Here is an 18,350-nt window from a genome sequence, read left to right on the forward strand (position 1 = left end):
AAATGTTCTGACCATCTCTTTCGTGATTGACTAGAACGTTCATCCATGGAAAAAATGTTCGTTTCTTATTAGAAATGACCATCATAAGAGAGGTGTGCAGAGATTCTACTGGTTTCGGCAAATTATGGTTTAAAAGAAGATTGGATTTCATATCACAGACTTGGACAAGACACTCTAAACCAAGTGTCTACTTTCTTTCATATATACATTTGGTCCTAATACTAGCAAGATACTCTGAACAACATAAATCAATCAAAGGTTCAGCCTCATTTTGATTGTTTTTGTACTACATACAATACACATGGCTTCATCTTTTCATAAGGTGAAATTTCTCACTTCTTATCCAGGTGAATGAGTTGAATTTTTTATGTTGCACCAAAGCAAGGAAGTCTTAATAGAGTTGTGGCTAACTATTAGAATATTTTACTTTATCATTCTATTAGAATATTTACCTGATCAATTTATTAGAACACACATCAAAACATTATATTAAAATGTTGATTACAGTCTATATTGACATTCTTTATATATTTATTTGACAGCCCCTGGAGCCAATAACGGTTAAAGAATCCAAGATTGAATCCATAAAACCAAATATTTGGACATTTAAGAAACCAAGAATTATTCGATACATAGAAATAGTTTGAATGTATATGAATATATAAAAATGTTGTATGAATCTTTATTTAAGTTTACTCATTTTTATAACGTTCTGTTAGAATATATGTATAAGTGTTATAAGGTTTTTAATCTGTAAGAATATTTATGGATATGTATTTAAGTAAAGATGTCTACAAATATATAAGAATGTTGGTATTCTTCAACTGATGGTTCATGAATTTGCTATTCTTCAAGAAGTTCATTCTGACAGAATATGCATTCTGTTAGAATGTTATTATTTTTCAAGAATCTCGCAAACATATTCTGTGAAAATGTTTGAAATAAAAGAATTATTATATATTAAAAATATATTTTCAAAATTAAGAGAATTAATTACCCTTATAATCCGATAATTTCCTTTTTTAAATGTAGTTTAATTTACTAAAATAGCCTTATACTAAAATTTGAGAGATTATATGGTACATGATATCACATTGTAATACCATAGACCATCAAATCAAGATCATTCATTTTATTCATCTATTGGTCTAGAATTGTCCTTACAACCACACAATAGATGCAATCTACATTATAATGTAGCCCTATATATATATATATATATATATATATATATATATATATATATATATATATATATACACACACACACACATTAGTTAATCTAGAACAGATCTTGAAAGTGGATTTATACAATAGGTTTTGATATTCCACACATATAACTATTTGCAAAAGATTTTCATATCCACTGCTTGGAACATCTGTTCTTCTGCCTCAATCATTAGTAAGACTTTTGAGCATTTTTTTGTGGGTTGTTCTCTTGCATTTGGAAAAGAGAATCTATTAGACTAACATCGGCTTTCTTTGCATCAACAACAACAAAAACCGAGACAAACTGGTCTTCAACAGGAATTTTAGCAAATAAATTCATGATATATTTGGGAAATCAGGAAGGCAAAGATAGGTGGTGGAAAATTTCCAAGTAGTCGGCTTCTTGAAGCTAGGGTGCCAGCCCCCCCCCCCCCCCCCCCTCTTACTATCTCGTGTACCTCTTTTATCGACACAGTGAAAAAAATCCTTACTTTTGTGACATTATCACGTGTAACAATGAAGAATGTAGTCGAGTATCCTGATGCAAGCCAACAATTAAGCACCAATAAGATTACATGTTATTTAATAAATTCCCAATAAGTATGATGACAATTTACAAAGCATCCAAGGTTATAGTTGGTATGTTATGCACAAAAAATGGCTTAGCAATATATTTTAGGTTATTGTAAATTAAAATGTTAACTTAAATTTTTATTATCCTAATCTTAATTATTAGTGGAATTTTGAAGGTATTGTCAATGGATTTAAATGAAAGTAATAACAAATTAGCAACATACCTGAATGTTTTTAATTACGGTATTTTAATTAAAAAATCAACCCTGTGCAATTTTTTTATATCAAGCTAGGCAACAATACGGTTATGTGGGAATTACTTAAAAATGTCCTTGAAATGTTACAATTCAAAGAGCCTTAGTTTTGGTTGAATCCATGGTACACCCGACGCAGAAATAGGTTAAACACTTCGCTTCTCTTGAAGAAAGTTTGTCGCATCCCAAGCACCTTTTCCTAATATAATTCCAAATCCTTGAACAAACTCAACTGATGACTAAGAATGAATAAACCCACTATCGGAACATATAGATAGCCTCCAAAAACTAACTTGTTATTGGGTGAAAGTTAAGCGAACATGCATCAACCACGTCCTGAAGGTATGAATCTGACAACAACTATCCTTACACCCATGATCCAACTAATCCTTCATTCCCTCGGAACCAAGAACGATCCCTAGGAATCCCACATTCAGATCCAATATGCTCACACTGTAACTTCCTCGGACTCAATGCACTGAAACCATCAAATCAGTCCAGGTGCCAATCCTTTAAGCAGAACACTCATTATTCCTCCACCTAAGGCTCACTCTGCCATTGGTTGACATCTCACATCAAAGCCTAAACCCGACTAATCTAAATATCTTCTAAGCACGGCTCTCAGTATGCAAAATGGCATATGATAATCAATCGAATGATAATAACCATACAACCATAAAGAAACTACGATCCTTAGGTGGAGACTTAACTACAACTTCTTCATATTAAACTCGAGTTTGCTTGGCCTATAATTAAAATACTCGACTCCTCACCACTGGAGCCTCCACTCTGCCGCCCCCTCCCCCGACCATCTGTGATCCTCAGCATAGCTGGAGCAAGTGCCCTCACTGCTCCACTCGCTAACCTTATACAATTGGCCTTCTTGTAGCCCATCTAACTATAGTGAAAACAAATCAGAATCAAACCCTAAGGACAATCCTAGGTAAATTGACCAGCCTGGCCGCAACTGAAGCAGTCCCTCCTTTTTTCACGACAGTTCCCCTCATGAGTTCTCCCACACTTGACACGACGGCCCCAGCCCTTATGGCCTCCTGATCGTGAATCATGAATCTAGGGCCTCTTTTCCTAGCCCACAAATGTCTGAATCTGCTCTGACCTACGCTTCGACTAAAGTTGTAGCTCAATCTCCTGCTCTCAGGCTCTAGAAATATCAACCAAAGTCTTGCAACTCGACAGACCTAAAATTACGAATATCATCCCGCAACATATCATGGAACCTCTTCTTTTTTATCTCTTCATCCACAGTGTACTTTGGAACCAATAAAGTCCTCTCCCTGAACATAGCAGTGATCTCTGCCACAATCTCAATCATCTAGTGAAGGTCCTGAAAACTCCCTCATAAACTGTTGCACCTTAATGGCTGGTGCAAACTCCGCCCTAAATCTCGACACAAAATCTACCCAAGACATGGCTACCACACCCTTAGCTCTAAGAGAAGGAACAACATTCTTTCTCAAGTCGCGGGCTCCAACCCTCAGAAAGAAAGACACAAATCCCACTTTTAATCCCTTAGGGTAGAAACTAATCCACTGAGCATTCTCTATGTCAGCAATCCACCGCCTACTAGCAATAAGGTTTTTCTTCCCGAAGAGCTTTGGGGCTCTGCAAGCCTTGAACTCCCAAAAAGGGACATTTTGCACCCCCAATGTGACCAGCTGCAATCTTAGCACAGAAAACCCCAAGTCGTTCATCCAGTTGCTCCATGATCCCTTTCTTGATGGTACCAACATCGCAGGAGTCACATCCAAAATACCGCAAGTGATCTCAGACGAAACGAACTCTCAAATCCTCTCATCAATCGGCTCAACACCAGATCCTGAACCTGAACCTGAACCAAAAGCTTCTCCACGAGTTCTCAACACTAAACTGAAAGGCAACCATATGATGATCCGAAGATACTCAAAGAATACTCATTCCACATGCTTCTTATAATCTTCGTGACTTTCCTTGATTCGAGTACGTATGCTATGGTTTCAATAGTACGGTCCCAATACTCCCTTCACACCTATCCAAACCTCCCTCAAGAATCATCCTGAATCCTTTAAGTCACGTTCTCAAACTAGTATTCCTAAAACTTGCTAAATAGTGTACCATTCCTAATAAATCACTTCCTAGGCTATTCTAGGATTCCTACCTCACCTTGCCATCAGCTGCTAAAAAACTCCTACTAATTTCAGCTTACTACTTCATGAATACAATTACATGCAATAAAGCCTAGACAATCCTTCGACTAAAAGACATAACCATACAATGGTTAGACTAGAAGAGCATTGCGCAAAAGAGCCAAATCAATCACTCTAAGATCATTTAACCTTTGCATCATGTAACTTAACATATTCATATAATAATTAACTCGCATAGATAAGAGTCCTACAAAGCACAAAGAAAGCAATATTTGAGTAGTAGAACTCTACAGACCACAAAACATCAATAGGAATCCTTCCTAATATGCATTCGAGCATGCAACCCTGATCATATCCATATTCTATCTTCTAGCATGAAAAACATATAACATAACAACATGTATGGGTATTCTGGGAATCACTTACTTGAGCTCGGCCGATTACACACATCGCACCGCTTTCTTTTGTAAAAAAAGAATAATAAATAACCTTTTTAGAAAATTTATTTTCTTTTTAAAAATATTATCAATTCCTTAGTTTGAGTTCAGACACACCCGAGAGTGTGCCCGAATCCCTCAAACCAAGGCTCTGATACGAACTTGTAACGTCTCAAAAATACCGACAAAAATTCCATTTTAAACATCGAGTCATACAACCAATTGTTCCAAAACCAAATAAAGTAAAAATGTATTTTTCAAACATCAGAGTATCTCAAAATTGACTAATGCGGAAAAAGACATCAAGGGATGTGGTGCAGTCAAGTCAGGCTCTTCTTTTTGAAACCGGAAGTACCTAAAAAATGTTAAACCACAAATCATAAGCACAAAGTTTAGTGAGTTCCGCAAAATACCACATAACATATAGAATGGTCCCAACCCAAGATACATGCTTCGGGCCCAACCCACATATTCTAGTAGGCAGAAATTGGTACCTTCAACCCACGAGTACAACAAAGAGACTCACCTCAACCCTGAAGACAAGATAAACTATCCACTCAATCCGACGATATCAAGCCTCCCCTTGTTGAACATATGCATAATAAAACCCTAATTAACAATTAAGGAAATGACTAACCTGCAAAAACTCTTGTCTCATAATTAAACCTCCTTTGGGAAAAAGACCAATTTGCCCTTCTCATACTCAATCCCAACATGGTTAACCAAAAATCAAACTGGTCAAAAAGCCAGTGGTCAACAGTCAATTTACTTACGCCATGCGTAACTAAACTACGCCCTGCGTACAACCTAACAACCCAATTTTCACGTCCAAAAATTTCATTTTTGAATCAATACTTTGGAAAACATTTGTGAATAAACGTCGTTTGATCATATCATTTCATAAACATATTTCGTGTCTGAAAACCAAAACATAAAAAAACAACCATAATGTCAGAGTATAGAATCCCAGAATAACTCATGGTGCGGAAAACAATGTGCGTGTATGATGTGCCGCTACCGCGCCAGCTCCTTCCCCTTCGATGAAGAGGTACCTGAAAACAAAATTGTAAACTATAAGCACGAAGCTTAGTGAGTTCCCCCATCGTACCATATACCATACAGTCACATAACATACAAATACTATCGGGCATATCTAGGTGCCCTACCTACCCCTTCGGTCCTCTCGACCAGATACCGCCTAGCATATCTGGGTGCTGGCGTCCCCTTCGGTCCTTTCGATCGGATACCGCCTAGCATATCTGGGTGCTGGCGTCCCCTTCGGTCCTTTCGATCGGATACTGCCTAGCATATCTGGGTGCTGGCCTCCCCTTCGGTCCTTTCGACCGGTTACTGGGGACTATTTCACCCCTCTACAGCTACTACATATAACATATCATATAATATCAAACCTAGATGATATCACAAAGACCATCATCTAACATACGTCTCCTACCGGTGGGCCGGCATTGTGGCCTTAGACCCACCACTATTGGAAGGAAAATCACCTCGTAGTAGCTGCTGATCTGTGTGGGAAATCCTCTAACTGCGACTGCTACTGCTCCGGAAATCCTCCGGCTATAATTCCCACAAAACACTTAGTCATACACTGCCAACTGCTCTTAGGATAAAAAGACCATTTTAACCGTAACCAATTCAAAGTCAAAGTCAAAGTCAACTTCTAGTTGACCTGACTCGCCGAGTTGGTTCACCAACTCGCCGAGTTCCCATCCTTCTATTAGTCCTTATACCCGTCTCTACTCGTCGAGTTAGGAGATGACTCGACGAGTTTTCCTTCTAATTGAACATCGACTGAATCTTCATCCGACTCGCCGAGTTGTATGAACAACTCGTCGAGTTCATCTTCAACTGATGAACAGGTCCTATCCTTGACTCGCCGAGTTGTATGAACAACTCGTCGAGTTCATCTTCAATCTTAAGAAGATTGCCTTGGACTCGCCGAGTCTGTTCATGCACTCGTCGAGTCCCATGAATTCTAGAACCATGACTTAGTCCAGAACGTTGGGTCACTCCCTGAGACCTCCCTGAAACCTTTCCACACTCAACTGGGTCCTTGACCCAGAACAGAAAAGGGAGTCAAGCCTTGGACTCACCGAGTCCCAAGAACGACTCGCCGAGTCGTGTATGTCCAAGTCTCATTTTCTTGATTTCTTGTGTACAACACTTGACCAAGAGGTAGATCTAGGCTCCTAGGACCATTCTAGCACGTAAAGTTACGAACTTTATGTGCATGCATGGGACTTTTGAGCCTAAAAGGCCTTAAAATGGATCCTACAATGCATTGGGCCTTCCTTGAGTGCAAAAGCCACTCCTTTTTGCCTTGTAACCCCTCCAAGGACCTAGATCTGAAACTTCAACCCCCAACCATGCTTGCAATCATGGTTGGTGAACAAAATGGCTTAGAAAAGCCCTAAAATTTCACAAAATGGGATCTATCAATAGAAGAGCAAGGTACAGACTTTTTACCTTCAATGAGCTGAAAATGGTGCACAAACTCGGATCCATTTAGCCTCCTCTTGTTCCTTCAAGCTTTTCCTTCCCTCCTTGGATCACAAAAGCACCAAAGTCACTCCAAATGCCTTAGATTGCTTCAATAATGGATAGGGTTTGCTTTGGGGGTCTCCTGGGAGCAAATGGGATGATGGAGGCCGAGTTAAAGCATTTAAATAGGGTGCAAACCCTCGGATTAGGGTTTTTGTCCAAACAGGTTCTACTCGCCAAGTCCAAGACTCGACTCGCCGATTCCATCGCTTAAGGCCCGCATCCCTTCTCGCTTCTACTCGGCGAGTTGGTCCTTCAACTCGCCGAGTCCAAGGCCAAAATGTAAAATATTTAAGAATTAATAAAAAGAATACATACCAACAACCAGGTGCTACAAATCTCCCCCACTTATTTTAGACTTCGTCCTCGAAGTCTACTACTCGTTCCTGAAACAGCTCGGGGTAATGCTCCATCATCTCTTCCACCGGCTCCCAAGTCCACTCCGACCCCTTCTGATGCTGCCATTGCACCTTTACGAGTTCCACTCTTTTGTTCCTCAGATCCATTGACTTCCGGTCAAGGATCGCTACAGGCCGCCCGATGTAATTCAGGCTGTCATCTACCTGAATGTCCTCCAAGGGTACCACTACAGAGTCGTCCACCAGGCACTTCCGCAGCTGGGAGACGTGGAAGGTGTTGTGGATCTGACTGAGTTCGGCTGGCAGATCCAGCCTGTACGCCACCTTGCCCACCCGGACTACAACCCTGAACGGTCCAATGTACCTTGGGCCCAACTTGCCCCGCTTCCTGAATCGAATGACGCCTTTCCAAGGCAACACTTTCAGAAGGACCACATCCCCGACCTGGAACTCCAAGTCTGATCGATGCTTATCGGCATAACTTTTCTGCTGACTCTGAGTGGTCTGAAGCCTGCTCCGGACCTACTGAATCTTCTCTGTTATCTTGAGCACCACTTCGGTGCTCCCTATTACTCTCTGGCCAACCTCGCCCCAACATATCGGGGTCCTGCACCTCCTCCCATACAACATCTCGAAAGGAGGACGGTCGATGCTTGCGTGGTAGCTATTATTGTAGGAGAACTCTGCCAATGGAAGGTAGGTATCCCAACTACCTCCGAAGTCTAACACGCATGCTTGCAGTATATCCTCTAGAGTCTGGATGGTCCGCTCGCTCTGACCATCTGTCTGCGGGTGAAAAGCGGTGCTAAAGTGCAGACGAGTACCCAACTCATCATGAAACTTCTTCCAAAACCTGGAAGTGAACCGCACATCCCTATCTGAAATCACCAAAACTGGCACTCCGTGCCGTGCCACCACCTCCTTGATATAGATATCAGCCAATTTCTCGGCCGAGATGCTCTCCGGAATCGAGATAAAGTGGGCGCTCTTGGTTAATCGATCGACGATGACCCAGATCGAATCCACTCCCCGCGCGGTCCTGGGAAGCTTGGTGATAAAATCCATCATGATGTCTTCCCATTTCCACAGCGGGATATCTAATGGCTGCATCTTGCCATGAGGTCTCTGATGCTCGGCCTTGAGTTTCCTGCAGGTCAAGCACCGCTCCACGCACCATGCCACATCCCGCTTCATGCAGGGCCACCAATAGTCTAGACGAAGATCCCTATACATCTTCGTCACCCCGGGATGAATGGAGAATCGGTATTTGTGCGCCTCCTCCATCAGAACCTGGCGCACACCCCCGTGGTATGACACCCACACCCTACGGTGTAGTGTTAGTAATCCTCTACTGTCATAGTCGAAAGAGGAAACCTATCCCACAATCCGCTCGCTCTTCCGATGTTCCTCTTTCATGGCCTCCTATCGGGCCTCCTAAATCTGCTCCAACAGCGGAGTCACCACTGTCATCCTCAGACAAATATCCCTGATCGACGCTGCCTTGCGGCTAAGCGCGTCGGCCACCACATTGGCCTTCCCCGTATGGTAAAGGATCTCGCAATCGTAATCCTTTACCACATCCATCCACCTACGTTGCCTCAAGTTCAGATTCGGCTGATCCATGAGGTACCTCAAACTCTTGTGGTCCATGTAAATGGTAAAACGTACCCCATAGAGGTAGTGATGCCAAATCTTGAGGGCGAACACAACAACCCCCAACTCCAAGTCATGCGTCGGGTAATTCGCCTCGTGAGGCTTCAGCTGCCTCGATGCGTAGGCGATGACATGCCCTCTCTGCATCAGCACTGCGCCCAAACCTGAGATGGACGCATCTCAATACATAACAAAATTCTCCATGCCCTCTAGTAGGGCTAAGATTGGTGCCTCGCACAATCTCTGTCTCAGAGTCTCAAACGCAACCTACTGCTCAGGTATCCAAGGAAAGACCACGGCCTTCCTTGTTACCCTGGTCAGGGGCACGGCTATCTTGGAGAAATCCTGTATGAATCTTTGATAATAGCCGGCTAATCCTAGGAAACTCCGAATCTTAGATGGAGACTTTGGAACCTCCCATCTCATCACGACCTCCACTTTGGCCAGGTCCACTGAAATCCCATGTCGGTTGACGAGATTCCCAAGGAACTGCACCTCGCGCAACCAGAACTCACACTTGGAGAACTTGGCATACAATTCCTCTCTCCTCAAGGTCTCCAAAACCTCTCTCAGATGCTCCTCGTGGTCCTCCTACGTCTTGGAATAAACCAAGATCTTATCAATAAATACTATCACAGACCGGTCTAACATCGGTCTACACACGCGGTTCATGAGGTCCATGAACGCGGCAAGAGCATTGGTGAGCCTGAAAGGCATCACCACAAACTCGTAGTGGCCATATCGCGTCCGAAACGCGGTCTTCTGCACGTCCTCCTCTCTGAGCCTCATCTGATGATATCCTGAACGCAGATCAATCTTGGAGAACAAAGATGCTCCTTGTAGCTGGTCAAAGAGGTCATCAATCCTCGGGAGTGGGTAATGGTTCTTCACCGTTACCTTGTTCAGCTCCCGATAATCTATAGACATCCGATGCGACCCGTTATTCTTCTTCACAAATAGAATCGGGGCTCCCCAGGGTGAACTGCTCGGTCTAATGAACCCCTTGTCTAACAGCTCCTGCAACTGTGTAGACAACTCCTGCATCTCAGGAGGATCCAACCGATATGGTTCCTTGGCTATTGAAGCCGCACCAGGGACTAGGTCGATCCTGAACTCCACCTGTCGCTCTGGAGGTATCCCAGGAAGCTCCTCTGGGAACACATCTGCGTAATCTCGCACCACCGGAACCTCGCTCACCATTGTCATACTCGCCTCCTAGGTATCCATAACATACACGACATACCTGGCGCAGCCTTGCTGAAGGTAGCGCCTAGCTCTCGCTGCTGAACATACAACTGGTCCTGACTGTGGCCTCTCACCCTGAACTACCAACTCTCCCCCACTTGGGGTCCTGATCCGCACCAGCTGTTGTGCGCAATCTATCACCGCCCCATTAGGGCTCAACCAATCCATGCCTATAATCACCTTATTCCTTCTCAACGGAATAGGAACCAAGTCTACCAAGTAGCGCTCCTTGAATAACCGCAACACACAATCTCGGAATACCACCGATGCTCGCACCGATCGGTCATCAGCAATCTCTACCTCTAAAGGGCAATCCAACATACTCGAAGGCTCTGGAAACTTCTTGCTAAGTGCAAGAGAGACAAATGATCGGGTAGCACCCGAATCAAACAATACCTGCACTGGGATTCCGTTCATATAGAATGATCCTAAATAGGGCACACACATCACATCACGACAGCGAATCATAAAAACATAAATACGAAGTCATACCTGTCACCACATCGGGTGCAGCACGTGCCTCCTCGGCAGTCAACTAAAATGCCCGACTCCTCACCACTGGAGCCTCTGCCTTGCCCTACCGTCCATCTGTAATCCACAGGGTCGCTGGAGCTGGCGCCTTCACTGGCGCGACTGCTGTCAACTGGGGGCAGTTGGCCTTCTTGTGGCCCCTCTAGTTGTAGTGGAAACACAACAAGTCATACGTCGAAAAGACAGGTGCAGGGGCGGTACAATCCCTGCTAAAATGCCCCGTCTTACCTCACTTGTAGTAGCCAGATGATCCCAATCTACACGCCCCCTCATGTGCCTTGCCATATTTCCTACAGCGGCCTCGACTCTATTGGCCTTTCGGCCCAACATGTGATCTTTTGGGCTTCTTCCCCGAAGCCCCTGAAACCTACCCCTCCTCTGCCTTCCCCTTCCGGATATGCTCCAGATTAATCTCCCTCTCCCTTGCCCTGGCAATCATGGAATCTAGGGTAGGGCTAGTTGAAAAACTAACATGCTGTCGAATGTCAGCTCGTAGCATGTCATGATAGCGGATCCTCCTCATGTCCTCATCATCCGTATACTGGGGCACTAGTAACGTCCTCTCCCGAAACTTGGCGGTGATCTACGCCACAGTCTCCGTGGTCTACCTCATATCCAAGAAATCTGTGGCTAGCTGCTGGAGCTCCACTGCAGGTGCGAACCTCGCTCTGAACCGGGTCACAAAGTATGACCATGACATAGCCTCAGTAGCCAAGGCTCCCAGAGAGTCACCAACTGACTCCTACCAATCCCTAGCCCGATCCCTCAGACATCCTGCTGCAAATCGTACCTTCGACCCCTCAGGGCAGAAGCTGGTCAGCTGTGCAGACTCAATGTCTGCAATCCATCGTCTGGCAGCAATGGGGTCCTTCGCCCCATGGAAATCTGGTGCACCACTGCCCCTGAATTCCTTAAAGGACATGTGCGAGATCCTGACTGGCCAGATGCCATGTCACTCCTGAACGCCGTGAGGCGGTCCTCCATCAGCTCAACTATCCCTTCCTTGATCGACCCGAAAATGATGGGGTCGACTCAAGGATGCCTCTGGTGATCTCTGACATGATGAACTCGCATAGCCTCTCATCTACTGGCTCAGAACCTGATCCTGAACCCGATCCCTCTCCTGAACTGCCAACTGCTGGCCTCGGACGTAGTACCACCATTCTGTAATACATACATGCAACCATTAGTGATACCGATACTTCTAAAGAGATCACATATACTACAAATTCCCTGGTCTTGCCTCAGCCCTCCTTAATTCGGGTACGGATCCTCTGCTTTCAGTAGTACGGGCCCATACTACCTTCTACATCTATCCGTACCTTCCTCAAGGACTGCATTGACTCCACCAGATCCCTATTACCACTGCTGATCACTACTATCCTCATCCTAGGCTTACCCTAGGGAACCTCTAACTCTACCCAAACTAGTCCTCAGCTGCATAAGGTATCTTTGTAATGCCAATTATCCATTACCTGAATACAATCACATGCAACGAGGCTCGGATAATCCTTTGAGTAAGGGACTCATCCCTACAACAGTTAGGACTCAGACAAGAGCTACGCAATAGGGTCAAATCCAACACTTTGAGATTATTCACATGTGACTTTAACGTATCCACCTAACAGCTAACTCCCATCACTCCAAGCCCCTCAAAGCACAAAGCAAACAACATTCATACAAGAAGGGAACAATCTCAAGAAAATATGTTCTCATAATAAGAAACTGTACTAACATACAATGCTGAGCTCATACTATCAGGCATAACCTAAACAGGCTATCCTACTGCTGTCTACTCACTACTAGCATGCAATTCTCATAAGCTAAAGCACATAAAGCAGGCACATAAGGCATCATTCCTACACCCTTAGTCCTATTCTAGCATGCTGTTCTACTGAAACTGATAAACACAATCCAACCATTATATGGGTACTTTGGGGAATACTTACTAGAGCTCGGCCGGTCGCGCACATCACACACTTGTTCTTTCTCAAAAACTCTTCTGACTTATTCTTTAGAAAACCATTTTCTAAAAAAAATCTTTTAATCCCTTGATTTCAGTCCAGACACCCCCGAAGGTGTGTCCGAATCCCTCAAACCAGGGCTCTGATACCAACTTGTAACAACCCAATTTTCACGTCCAAAAATTTCATTTTTGAACCAATACTTTGGAAAACATTTGTGAATAAACGTTATTTGATCATATCATTTCATAAACATATTTCGCGTCTGAAAACCAAAACATAAAAAAACAACCATAATATCAGAGTACAGAATCCCGGAATAACTCATGGTGCAGAAAACAATGTTCGTGTATGATGTGTCGCTATCGCGCCAGCTCCTTCCCCTTCGATGAAGAGGTACCTGAAAACAAAACTATAAACTGTAAGCATGAAGCTTAGTGAGTTCCCCCATCGTACCACATACCATACAATCACATAACATACAAATACTATTGGGCATATCTGGGTGCCCTACCTACCCCTTCGGTCCTCTCGAACAGATACTGCCTAGCATATCTGGGTGCTGGCCTCCCCTTCGGTCCTTTTGGCTGGATACTGCCTAGCATATCTGGGTGCTGGCCTCCCCTTCAGTACTTTCAACCGGATACTAGGGACTATTTCACCCCTCAACTACTACCACATATAACATATCATATAATAGCAAACCTAGATGATATCACAAGGACCATCATCTAACATACATCTCCTACTAGTGGGCCGACATTATGGCCTTAGACCCACCGCTACTGGAAGGCAACTCAGCTTGCAGTAGCTACTGATCTGTTGTAACACTATAAATTTCAAAATAATTTTTCACATAATATAAAAACCTATTCATTTAATTTTCATAAAAATATCAATGTTTAAAACTCCAATCCATGTCATACAAGAATCCCAAGATCACATATCATAAAAATCCCATGTGTGTGTACTGATCAAGTCGGCGCCTTCCCACGGTCATCACTAGTACCTAAAATAAATAACACCAAAACTATAAGCATAAAGCTTAGTGAGTTCCCCAAAATACCACGCATAACACATATTAGCCACTCGAGGCTATAACTTTGTGGGTCCGTAGACCCTACTCTGTGAACCCTCTGGTTCTAACTGTGGGAACCTTCCGGTTCCAACTCTATAAACATGCATAGCATAAATCACATAGAAATAATGCAGTACAACACATAACATACATATAGCATACAAATACTCTGTCACATAACTCTGGTTACCTACTCAAGGTAAATTATAGTGAGAAGACTCACCTCGCGTATCTCGATAACTCGCAAATCCCGGAAATCACTCGCGCTCGCTCCTCTCAGCTATAATCCTCCTATAACACAATATATATCTAATTAACACTTTCACAACTAAGGTTGACTACCCCTATCAAGTCAACACTGGTCAACTCTAGTCAATGGTCAACGGTCAACTTTGACGGGACTCGGCGAGTCTACACGTGTTCACTAACTCCCTAGAATCCTCCCTTGACATGTTGAGTGCTTCCCTGACTCGACGAGTTCCACCTGGCGTGAATCGCGGGGCCACCACGACTCAACTCGCCGAGTCTCAAGAGCAACTCGACGAGGCTTGACTCAGCCCCCTAATGACTCTCCCTGACTCACTGGATCAACCCCCAACCCGGCGAGTCCACTCGATGAACACTTTACGTGAAACCCCAACCCTACTCGTCGAGTCTCAAGAACAACTCGGCGAGTTCATGCCATGCACAAACTCTATTGACCTTCTGAGGTCAGATCTGCTTTCCCAAACCATAGATCTAGCCTCCCCAAGCATGGATGTCATGTAAAGTTTGGAACTTGATGCTTGTATAACCCCCACAAGGCATAAAAAGATGATTTGGTCCCAAAAATGGCCACCTAGGTCTAATAACTCCATAATAACCCAAAAAGCCCCAAGGGTTTAGGTCTCTGGACCTCTTTGAGTCCAGATCCAAGGCACAAACTCGAAGAGAGACCATTTGCTTCACATAATCACTCTTCAAAGGAATTATAAAACCCTAACTCTAAAGATCAACCCTAAAACTGAAGGAGATTCGAATCATTACCTCAAAATGAAGCCTCTAGACTCTGGTTCTGCTAGAATCTCACCTCCTCCTTGCTCTTGCCACCTTCTTCTTGGTAAACAAGGAACACAAAGGCCCAAAAGTGACTTCTTCTCTCCCAAAACGAATTAGCTCTCTTAGGGTTCTCTCAAGGGACTGGTAGCCGCAACGGGAGGCTATAAGTGCCCTTAAATACGCTCCAAACCCGGGGATTTAGGTTTTCATTAAACAGTGTGGACTCGCCGAGTCCAGGCACGAACCCGCGTCCAAACCGCGATCCTACTCGGCGAGTCTGAGCTCCAACTCGCCGAGTATCCTCACAAAATGCCAAAATAAAAGAATGAATAATACCTGGGAATCCGGGCTGTTACAACTCTCCCCCACTAGAACCAGACTTCGTCCTCGAAGTCTCGCTCTGCAAATAACTCCGGATGCTGCTCGCGCATCTCACGCTCCGGCTCCCAAGTCATCTCGGACCCCTTCCGATGCTGCCACTGAACCAAAACTAAGGGTACCTCCTTGTTCCTCAGAACCTTGATTTTCCGATCCCTGATTTCCACTAGTCTCTCTGCATAATTCAGGCTCGCATCCACCTGAATATCCTCCAATGGAACCACTGCTGACTCATCGGCTATACACTTCCACAATTGCGACACATGGAAAGTGTTGTGAATCTGCCCCAACTCTGCTGGCAAATCCAAACGATAGGCTACCCGACCTACCCTCGCGATCACTCGGAATGGACCAATATATCGGGGCCCCAACTTGCCCCTCTTCCTGAATCAAATCACTCCTTTCCAAGGGGAGACCTTCAGGAGTACAAGGTCGTCGACCTAAAACTCATGCTCGGACCGGCATCTGTCTGCATAGCTCTTCTGACGGCTTTGAGCGGTCAACAACCTCTGCCTGACCTGCTGGATCTGCTCTGTCGTCTGAAGCACGATCTCCGTACTGCCCATCACACGCTGTCCAACCTCTCCCCAACAAATGGGGGTCCGACACCTCCTCCCATACAACAGCTCAAAGGGCGGCATACCAATGCTCGAATGATGGCTGTTGTTGTAGGAAAACTCCACCAAGGGCAAATACGTATCCCAACTTCCCCCGAAATCCAATACACATGCCCGGAGCATGTCCTCGAGCGTCTGAATCGTTTGCTCACTCTGTCCGTCTGTCTGGGGGTGATACGCGGTACTAAAATGCAGCCTAGTACCCAACTCCTCATGAAACTTCTTCCAGAATCTGGAAGTGAATTGCATATCACGGTCTGAAACAATCGATATCGGCACCCCATGCCGAGATACCACTTCCCTTACATACACTTCTGCCAATTTCTCTGCTGAAGAACTCTCGCTGATAGCAAGAAAGTGAGCGCTCTTCGTCAACCTGTCCACAATCACCCAAATTGCATTAACTCCCCTGGCAGTCCTTGGCAATATGTTGATAAAATCCATGGTGATCTGTTCCTACTTCCATTCGGGAACCTCCAATGGCTACAACTTACCATGCGGCCTCTGGTGCTCGGCCTTAACCCTACGGCAGGTCAAGCACCTCTTAACAAACCATGCAACATCCCTCTTCGTACAGGGCCACCAATACTCTTTCCTCAGGTCCAAATACATCTTAGTGGCCCCAGGATGGATCGAAAACTTCGACCGATGAGCCTCTTCCATAAAAATGGCACGCGTTCCTCCCACAAATGGCACCTAGATATGCCCCTGAAATTTCATAAGCCCCCGACCTTCGGTAACGAACTCTGAAACCAAACCAACAACCCGCTCTTTCTTCTGCATCTCAAGTTGCACAGCCTCGGCCTGTGCCCCACGAATGGCGTCCAACACTGGAGCTATCACGGTCAATCTCAAACAAACATCCTGCAGCGGGGTGCTCTCCGCCCTGCGGCTTAGTGCATCGGCTACAACATTAGCCTTGCCTGGGTGGTACAGGATCTTACAATCATAATCCTTGACCACATCCAACCACCTTCTCTGTCGCATATTTAGGTTGGGCTGATCCATCAAATACTTCAAACTCTTATGGTCCGTGTATATCGTACACCGAACCCCATACAGGTAGTGACGCCAAATCTTGAGGGCGAACACCACTGCCCCCAACTCCATATCATGGGTGGGATATCTCGTCTCATGAGGCTTCAGCTGCCTTGATGCATATGCTATCACATGCCTTCTCTGCATCAGCACCGCTCCCAACCCCAAAATCGATGCATCACAGTATACCACAAAGTCCTCCATCCCCTCCGGGAGGGCTAACACCGGGGATTCGCATAACCTTTGACGAAGCGTCTCAAAGGAGGCCTGCTGCTCGGGGCCCCATGAAAAAGCGACACCCTTCCGGGTCAACCTGGTGAGTGGCACTGCGATCTTAGAGAAATTCTAGATAAATCTCCGATAATAACCTGCCAACCCTAAGAAACTCCTGATCTCGGAAGGTGACCTCGGCACCTCCCAACTCATCACTGCCTCAACTTTGGCCGGGTCGACCAATATCCCTTTCTGGTTAACAAGATGCCCTAGGAACTGGACCTCTCGCAACCAGAAATCACACTTGGAGAATTTGGCATAAAGCCTCTCCGATCTCAGAACTCCGAGAACCTCCCTCAAATGCTCCTCATGCTGCTCTCTAGATCTCGAATATACCAAAATGTCGTTGATAAATACAATCACCGACCGATCCAGCATCGGCCTGCACACTCGGTTCATGAGATCCATGAACACTGCCGGGGCATTGGTGAGCCCGAAAGGCATCACCACAAACTCGTAATGCCCATAACGCGTACTGAACGTTGTCTTCTGGACGTCCTCATCTCGCACCCTCACCTGATGATATCCAGACCTCAAATCAATCTTGGAGAACCAAGATGCTCCCTGTAACTAATCGAACAAATCGTCGATCCTCGGCAACAGGTAATGGTTCTTGACCGTCAGCTTGTTCAACTCCCGGTAATCAATGCACATCCGGTGTGAACCATCCTTCTTCTTGACAAACAGGATAGGCGCTCCCCACGGCGAGCTGCTCGGCCGAATAAACCCCTTCCCCAGTAGCTCCTGAAGTTGCGAGGATAACTCTTGCATCTCTGAAGGTGCAAGGCGATAAGGCACCTTAGCGATAGGCGCGGCCCCCGAAACCAAGTCGATACTGAACTCCACTTGCCTCACAGGAGGCACACCCGGCAACTCCTCAGGAAATACATCCGGGAACTCACGCACTACCGGAACCTCCTCAACTGACCTCGGTCTTTCGGAATCCACCCACGTATCCATCACATACGCCACAAAACCCTTACAGCCCTGCTGCCTCGCC

The sequence above is a fragment of the Lactuca sativa genome, chromosome 5 (genome assembly GCF_002870075.4).
Source record: "Lactuca sativa cultivar Salinas chromosome 5, Lsat_Salinas_v11, whole genome shotgun sequence".
In the NCBI taxonomy this organism is placed as follows: Eukaryota; Viridiplantae; Streptophyta; class Magnoliopsida; order Asterales; family Asteraceae; genus Lactuca; species Lactuca sativa.